The sequence below is a fragment of the Scyliorhinus canicula genome, chromosome 1 (genome assembly GCF_902713615.1).
Source record: "Scyliorhinus canicula chromosome 1, sScyCan1.1, whole genome shotgun sequence".
In the NCBI taxonomy this organism is placed as follows: domain Eukaryota; kingdom Metazoa; phylum Chordata; class Chondrichthyes; order Carcharhiniformes; family Scyliorhinidae; genus Scyliorhinus; species Scyliorhinus canicula.
This window is the reverse complement of record NC_052146.1, coordinates 300,356,539-300,365,074: the sequence shown is the minus strand read 5'-3', so window position 1 is coordinate 300,365,074 and position 8,536 is coordinate 300,356,539. Positions and strand designations below refer to the sequence as shown.

The following is an 8,536-nucleotide window of genomic DNA, read 5'->3' as shown; positions in this document are numbered from 1 at the left end:
CGTTGTATTTCTTGAGGTATAGGTACACCCAGTGTGCTGTTAGAGAAGGAGTTCCAGGATGTTGCCCCAGCAACAGTGAAGGAATGGCTGTATATTTCCAAGTCAGAGTGGTGCGTGACTTGGAGGGGAACCGCCATGTGGTGGTGTTCCCAGGTATCTGCTGTTAGTGTTCTTCTAGATGGTCGTGGCTTTGGAAGGTGCAAAGAAACCGTGGTGAGTTACTGCAGTGCATCTTGTGGTTGGTACACATGGCTACCATTGTTCGTCGGTGGTGGATGGTTTGAATGTTTATGGAAGGGGGAGCAATCAAGTGTGCTGCTTCGTCCTGGATGGAGACGAATCTCTTGAGTGTTTTTGGAGCTGGACTCATCCAGACAATTGGAGAGTATTTCATTACACTCCTGACTAGTGCCTTGTAGACGGTGGACAGGCTTTTTAGGGGATCAGGAGGTGAGCTACTTGCCGTAGGATTCCTAGCCTTTGACCTGTCCTGGTAGTCACAGTATTAATATGGCTAGTCCAGTTCAGTTTCTGATCAATGGTGACCCCAGGATATTGATTGTGGGGGATTCAGCAGTGGTAATGCCATTGAATCTCAATGGGCGATGGTTAGATCCTCTCTTGTAGGAGATGGTAATTGGCTGGCATTTGTGTGGCGCGAATGTAACTTGTCAACCCAAGCCTGGATATTGTCCAGGTCTTGCTGCATTTGGACATGGACTGCTTCATTATGTGAGGAATCGCGAATGGTGCTGAACATTTTGCAGTCATCCGCAAACATCCCCATTCTGACCTTATGATGGAAGGGAGGTCATTGATTTTTAAAAATAAATTTAGAGTACCCAATTAATGTTTCCAACTAAGGGGAAATTTAGTGTGGCCAATCCACATACCTTGCACATCTTTGTGTTGTGGGGGCAGAACCCACGCAAACATGGGGAGAATGTGCAAACTCCACACGGACAGTGACCCAAAGCTGGGATCGAACCTGGGACCTCGGCGCCGTGAGACTGCAGTTCTAACCACTGCATCACCGTACTGCCTTGAAACAGTCTGTATCAATGGCTCCCAAGTGGAGATGGTCGGTAGCTTTAAGTTCCTGGGGGTCACCATCACCAACAGTCTGTCCTGGTCCACTCACATTGATGCAACAGTCAAGAAAGCCCAACCACGTCTCGACTTCCTACAGAAGCTAAATAAACTTGGCATGTCTTCATCGACTCTCACAAACTTCTACAGATATGCGATAGAGAGCATCCTATCCGGCTGCATCACAGCCTGGTATGGCAACTGCTAGGTCCAAGATCGTAAGAAACTGCAGAGTGTGGTGAACTCAGCCCAGCGCATCACACAAGCTTGCCACGCCCACATTGATACTGTCTACAGCTCCCGCTGCCTCAGGAAGGCAGACAGCATTATCAGAGACCCCTCCCACCCAGGCTTTGCCTTCTTCCAGACCCTTCCATCAGGCAGAAGGTACAGAAGTCTGAAGATCTGCACATCCAGACATAGGAACAGCTTCTTCCCCAGCTACAAGACTACTCAACGACTCCCCCTCGGACTGATCTGTTCCCTGTAAGAATACTATTCACAACGCCCTGTGCTGCTCTTGCTCATGTATTTTCTTTGTTTGACCCCTTGTTCTGCACTGTAACCAATCACTGTTTGTCGATGTACCATTTGTCAATGTCCTCTGTTGATTATTCTTTTTGTCTACTATCTAACGTACTGTGTACGTTCCCTTGGCCACAGAAAAATACTTTTCACTGTGACAATAAATCAATTCAATCAATCAAGGTGGTTGGGTCTAGGACACTACTGGTGTTGTGCAAGTTAGATGCCAACATCCAGTCTTCCCACAATCAAAGAGTACAGTCCATAAGTCAGAATCATACATTATCCAGCAGTGGCGTGCACATAGAAGAACCCATGGATCTGGAGATGCTCTTCCTTAACAAGCCGACCTCAGTCAGGAACTTGCAGGTGGTCTTGCGTTGGTCCCCTTGAAGTTGGATGACCTCGCCGTATTCAAGATGTTCAATAACATGCAGCATTACAGGCAAATTGCTTTCTGAAGTCTTTGACCAGCTTTTCTTTTGTCACACTCACCAAAGATTCCCCGGCCAGTGGTGTCCCTCTGCTGCCTTCCCATGTATCTGTGGTCTTAGTCCCAGCAGGGGGCAGAGCGTCAGGGTCCAGAGGAAATCCACAAGTATGATCCTTGTCACATGAGGAACAGTTGAGGACTCTGGATCTGTACTCAATGGAGTTTAGAAGGATGAGGGAGGATCTCATTGAATCTTAAAAAGTATTGAGAGGTCTAGATATAGTGGGCGTGGAGAGGATGTTTCCACTGGTAGAAAAAACTAGAAGCCGAGGGCACAGCCTCAGACTGAACAGACGATCCTTTAAAACTGAGATGAGCAGCACGGTAGCACAGTGGTTAGCACTGTTGCTTCGCAGCGACAGGGACCCGGATTCGATTCTCAGCTTGGGTGACTGTCTCTGTGGAATCTGCATGTTCTCCCCGTGTCTGCGTGGGTTTCCTCCGGGTGCTCCAGCTTCCTCCCACATGTCCCGAAAGACATGCTTTTTAAAAAATATATTTTTTTACTCTCCTTTTTCATTTTTTCCCAAATTTACACACAACAATAAATAATAATCAGTGACGAATGTAGTGTCAATCCCCATATCAATAACAACGATCCCATCCTCCCACCAACCCCGATATTGGCCCGCATGTTAACATAAACAAATGACAAAAAGGAATCAGGAATCACCCACAGTCACTATTAACACATATAGTCCCCTCCCCCAACCGTCCCAGCCCACAAACCCCCTAATGTTCGCTGTGATCCAATTCTCGAAAGAACATAATGAATAACACCCATGAATTGTAGAACCCCTCCATCCTTCCCCTCAGTTCAAATTTGACCTTTTCAAGCGTTAAGAATTCTAGCAGGTCCCCCCACCACGCCAGGGCACAGGGTGGAGAGGTTGATCTCCACCTTAACAGGATCCACCTTCGGGCGATCAATGAGGTGAAAGCTACAACATCTGCCGCCGCACCCGTCTCAAACCCCGGCTGGTCCGACACTCCGAATATGGCCTCCAGTTTCACGGGCACCACTTTAGAGATTGCCCTAAACACCTCTTCCAGTAATCCTCCAGCTTTGGACAGGACCAAAACATATGAACGTGGTTTACGGGGCCTCCCCCGCAACGTTCCGAATGACATGCTTATCAGGTGAAATGGACATTCTGAATTCCCCCTCAGTGTACACAAACAGGCAACGGAGTGTGGCGACTAGGGGATCTTCACAGTGACTTCATTGCAGTGTTAATGCAAGCCTTCATGTGACAATAATAAAGATTGTTATTATTATAGGAGGGTCGTCCGGCCAGACTGTCTGCCCCTTTTCCACAGCTACATTTGCAGACTGGTGTCCCTGTAAAGGGAGTATGGGGTGTCCATGGGCACCATTGACGCCATCCGTGCCCGGTGCGCACCAAATGGGTTGGGGTGATTTATTGACCCCTTTAATTGCACTCTTATTTGATGTTTTTAAGTTTCTGTTGATCTTTGTTATGGTCGCAGGAGCAGCCCTTTTTTTGCTTTGTCCCTCGGTGTGTTTTCCTTTCTTCTGTTTGTTGGTGGACCTCAAAAGAGTGGCCATTCCACCTACCCTGCAGCACATCTTTGGGATGTGTGGGGTGAAACCCACGCAAACACGGGGAGAATTTTCAAACTCCATACGGACAGTGACCCAGAGCCGGGATTTGAACCCGGGTCCTCAGTGCCATTAGGCCGTAGTGCTATCCACTGTGCTGCCCCTGGTGGAGCAGGCTTGATGGGCCGAATGTCGAAATTCTGCTCCCACGTCTAATGGGCTGAAGTGAAGCGCGGTCGGCATTTTATCCCGATCGTTTAAGTGGAAACGTTTTCACCCAGGATCCCGCTCCTCGTGTTAGACACCGAGGGCCGTCCGCACAAAATGGCGGACTTCCCGCCAGAAATAACGGCCCTTGCGGCGCGTGCGTGCGCGTCACTTGGCGGCGTCCATGCGCGTGCGCGCACCCCCCCCCCACTCCGGCCGGCCAATCCCCGCAGGCAACGCGTGCTCCCTCCCACCCCATTGGCTGCTCTCTAACCCCCCCGCCCCGCCCCTTTCAGGCAATCTTTGACATTCATTGGCTGCTAGCCGCGCGCCTGCGCGTCTAGTCCTCTCGCGAGATAATGCAGTCGCGGGATTCCGAGCTCCCGGACAGCGCGAGAGGAGGCGGCGCCCTGGTTCTCGCGAGAGCGCGCGCCCCCGCCTCCCGCCTCCCGCCGAGTGCGCTGCTCGCGGGGACCCGGGCGGCCATTACGCTGGAAAGACTTTAGCAGGTAAGGGTGGGGGAGGGGACGGAACGAGCGAGAGAGAAAGTGGCCAGAGCGAACGCTCCACGCGTGGAGGGGGAAAAAAGGGAGCCGGCCGCTGCTGATTTGGGAAGAAGCTGGAGGCCTATCGGTCCGTATGAGGAGGTGCGTGGGCAGGGGTGTGGGATGTGAGCGGAGCGGGGCCAACATGGCGGCCTTGAGGGAGGCCAGGGGACTACAAGCTCCAGCCTACACCGCGGCCCCGCGCAGGCGCACAGCCCGGGGGAGGAAAAAGTTGCGCTTGCAGGAGCACATCAGGGTGAGACCATTGCGTTTGTGGCTGGCTGTCAGTTTCAGTGTGGATATGGGGCAAATGCTGTCAGGATGCAGATTAGCTGCACCCGAAATAAATGCTGGCGCGGCTGAGTGCCTCCCTTCTGTTCCACATGCCTTGTAGCTGTTTCCTGGACTGGCTGCTCAGGACGGTGGTTCAGGGTTCCCAACAACCAGGCTGGGCTCTACAAGGTTTTCTTTCGATCTATTACCATGTTCAGTGCTGGTTGTCACCGTGTTTATTAATTAAAGGGCTGCAGGAGATTGTGAATTCAACTGCGGGCTTCTCCAATAACAACCTGGTAATTTACAGTAAACCAGCCTGGCTTTCGGGGCAAGTGTAGTTACGTTTCGGTTTATTTTTTTAAAGTTGCATTTATTTTGATATGATTCTGGGTTGACAAACTTGGTATAAGCGACCTTCCTTGCATCAGTGGTCTCAGAGAATGTTGGTTGGGGTGGCATGGGTTTGGCTAGAATCTTTAAAATGTTTTTCTGTGTTATCTTCCCTGGTTGGCTATCAGCCGAGGCAGTGGCTGGACTCTAGAATTGGGAAATATTTGCGCACTTAATTGCTGTCCAGTTAATATCCTGTCTGATGTTGGGGATGTAAAAGGTTCAATCAGATTATATACAGTGCAGAAGGGAGTCATTTGGTTCATCCAGTCTGGACCGGCTCTCTGTAAGTGCATTCTGCCTGCTTGCGTTCCCTTGCCGTAACCTTGCACATTGTCCATGATTGACCTCTTGGGTAACTACAGAATGATGTTGGTGTAGTGCTATTTAAGTATTAATTCATCAAATGGAAGGAAATGAGCAAAGCACAGGACTTTCCTGATCTGCCATTGCCGAAAGTCTAGATTTTTTTTTCTGCAAGTTCTTTGTCAACAAAAGTTGGGGCCTCACGGTAGCATGGTGGTTAGCATCAATGCTTCACAGCTCCAGGGTCCCAGGTTCGATTCCCGGCTGGGTCACTGTCTGTGTGGAGTCTGCACGTCCTCCCCGTGTGTGCATGGGTTTCCTCCGGGTGCTCCAGTTTCCTCCCACAGTCCAAAGATGTGTGGGTTAGGTGGATTGGCCATGCTAAATTGCCCGTAGTGTAAGGTTAATGGGGGGATTGTTGGGTTACGGGTATACGGGTTACGTGGGTTTAAGTAGGGTGATCATTGCTCGGCACAACATTGAGGGCCGAAGGGCCTGTTCTGTGCTGTACTGTTCTATGTTCTATGTTCTAAAAGTCAGTTTTGTCAGCTACAAGAAAACTCACCAATATGGAAAACCATATTCCTATTCCACTGCCAGTTTCTGATTCTGAAGGATGAAACTTGTCATTAATTGCTGAGAATGGATTTGTATTTTGGTGGGCTGGCATGCTGCTTGTGCCGAACAAGATGACAGCCTTGGTCACTACTGTTGCTCTTCCTACAGCTGGTTACAAATGATTTAAAAGGTCTTTAAAATTTTTATCTGTGTCAAAAATAGCCAAATTTACTGACCAGACCTCTACTTTCCCGAGAACTTGTTCTGTTTTAAGGATCATTCCTTAAATGGCTTGTAGATCTAAAGCATTAGGCAATGGTTGGTTAAATTATTTGGGGGGCAAAAGATCAATATTATGAATTATTACGGTGTTGGTTTATGAAACTGTGATTCGGAAGATGCTTAGGCTAAAGTAAGTAGATAATAGACTTAGAACCTTTAAAGTTTTTGAGTGGCTTTTCTGTGCAATATGAACCAGATTCTTGGAAGGAAAAAGATTTTGTGCATCATGTGTTTGTTGCGGCATATTCCTTTTTTTTTAAATAGATTTTTATTTCACCCAATTATTTTTTCCAATTAAGAGGCAATTTAGCATGGCCAATCCACCTACCCTGCACATCTTTGGATTGTGGGGGTGAGACCCACGCAGACACGGGGAGAATGTGTAAACTCCACACGGACAGAGATCTGAGGCCAGGATCGAACCCGGGTGCTCGGTGCTGTGAGGCAGCACTGCGCCGCTGTGCCGCCCCCATTGGGGCATGCTCATTTGTTTACATTCGAATTAGAGCTCGAACTTGGTTTGAGGAAGTGAATTATGCTTCAGTGTGCTTAGTCTTTTTTCCACAACTATGCATCACGCTGTTTTTGACTTCACTGGACGATTAGACCATCATCACTGAAAAGCTTTGGGGTAGAACTTCCACAGGGGTTCTCCTGATCATCAATTGCAACTTTAACAAAGGATCTGTGGTAACTCTGGACAAAATAATGCAGTCATCCTCCGAAGGTACCCTGGATGATCAGGACACCCCGCATAATACCATATTTGTTTTCGCAATGAAAGGAACTGGCTGTTATTTCTGATCTTTGCATGTATCCTTTTCAACTCAGTTTGTTTCATGGAAGTGCTCCGTATCGATGTGCCACTGCATCCTGTTACATAGTTTGCCTATAAACCTGACAAACTATTCCATTGTCAAGCCGTGAATGATGCTTTCATAAGCCTGAATGTTTATGAAATAAATTGCATTTTGAACTTGAGGATAACTTTTGGGAAATGGGGAAAGAAATAACCAGATTGAGCAGGTTGCCTGTGCTAGTATCCTGATATAAATCTTCATTTGAGGTTGTTCAGTAGAAAGATGGAGGAATTGAAGTTCAATTGATGTGGTGATTGCACTATTATTTCTAAACTGTGATGAGTGATGGTTATCTTCAAAGGCTGCAGTGAGGTTTGTGTGAGATATTTTGTTTCAGTTGGCCGTGTCAAATCTTCAACAGCAAAGTCTGATCGCGTTACATACAACGCAACCTCGAACATCAAACTTTTTCTTCCTTTACTTGCAGCTTCAGTCAGCCAGCCAGCTCAAAGATTCAGGTGTGAAGAATAAGTTTTGTCTACTTGTTTGTCTCTCAAATCTTTCCAAGGAAATAAAACCATGGCTTAAAATATGGCGCATGATTGTGTTGTGGCCTGAGGCACATTTGCCTTGTTCCTACTAGCACAAGCCAAACTTTTTCTCTCCCCTATTAAGGGGAAAATATTTTGTATTTTATAAAGTTGGTGAATAAAGCAGCTGTGACAGAGTTGCATTTGTGGTCTTGAGCTCTACAGCAACCATATTAGCTTATGGTGCTAATGACATATAGAAGTGATCTGGTAATGTCTGTATGAATTGCTCACCTTCCACATACTCCTTCTGTAATCCTCATTGAGAAAGCTATTTCTCTGAAGTTCCCACGCACTGTTCCCTGGCTGAATGCACAAGGAGCAGATCTGCTCTTGGAGTTCTGCCAGTGGGGTGCTCTCTAACTGCGTTACAGGTTGTGGATTAGCAGACCCAGGTTGCTTTTTCTTTGTCTCCCTCTATCTTTCTACCAGCAAGAGGGAGTGGGTGTGCAGCCTCTTGGCACTGTTGTTGTCTGTTCCTTTTCTATTTGTTCTTAGTGGTGCTTGACATTGACTCTGTGGCGAGTCCTTCCCTCACTGCACAACGTGGCTGAGTGGGCACTTAATTGCATGTTTGTCTTCACACTTTGACCCCCACTGTTTTTCAATGAATGATGCAAACCTCCCTTTTCCGTCTTGAGGGGAAGTACTTTGTTCGTTTTTCTTCTGCTTCCCTCTGCCTGCACTGTAAACAGGACACTTTAGCAATCACTCGTGAAAGTATTATTTCAGTATGAGACAAATAAATATATTATTTCAAAAGCTAGGTCATCATATACATAAACTAGCTTTACTGCTAGCAGTGAGATTTATTTTCCAGTTAAAAGCCTCAAGCAGTCTGAAAAGGAACACTTTTTATAGGGTGGAACACTCTGGTATGGCAGGGTCACACCATGGAGCAATGGGTTCAA

At 47.5% G+C, this 8,536-nt stretch overlaps 1 protein-coding gene across 7 annotated transcripts in view; it reads left to right on the top strand.

The window, feature by feature from the left end:
* Positions 1-4,319: 4,319 nt before the first annotated feature.
* reps1 (RALBP1 associated Eps domain containing 1) overlaps positions 4,320-8,536 on the top strand; it is an 80,061-nt gene continuing 75,844 nt past the window's right edge. For 4 of the 7 annotated variants that reach the window (XM_038816425.1, XM_038816436.1, XM_038816414.1 and 1 more), the window contains exon 1: positions 4,320-4,387. The gene's annotated coding sequence lies outside the window, so the exon portion shown is untranslated. Of the gene's footprint in view, positions 4,388-4,410; positions 4,526-4,550; positions 4,680-4,970; positions 4,996-8,536 lie in introns of those variants that run through there. The other 3 variants (XM_038816394.1, XM_038816388.1, XM_038816403.1) reach the window with 3 other exon arrangements.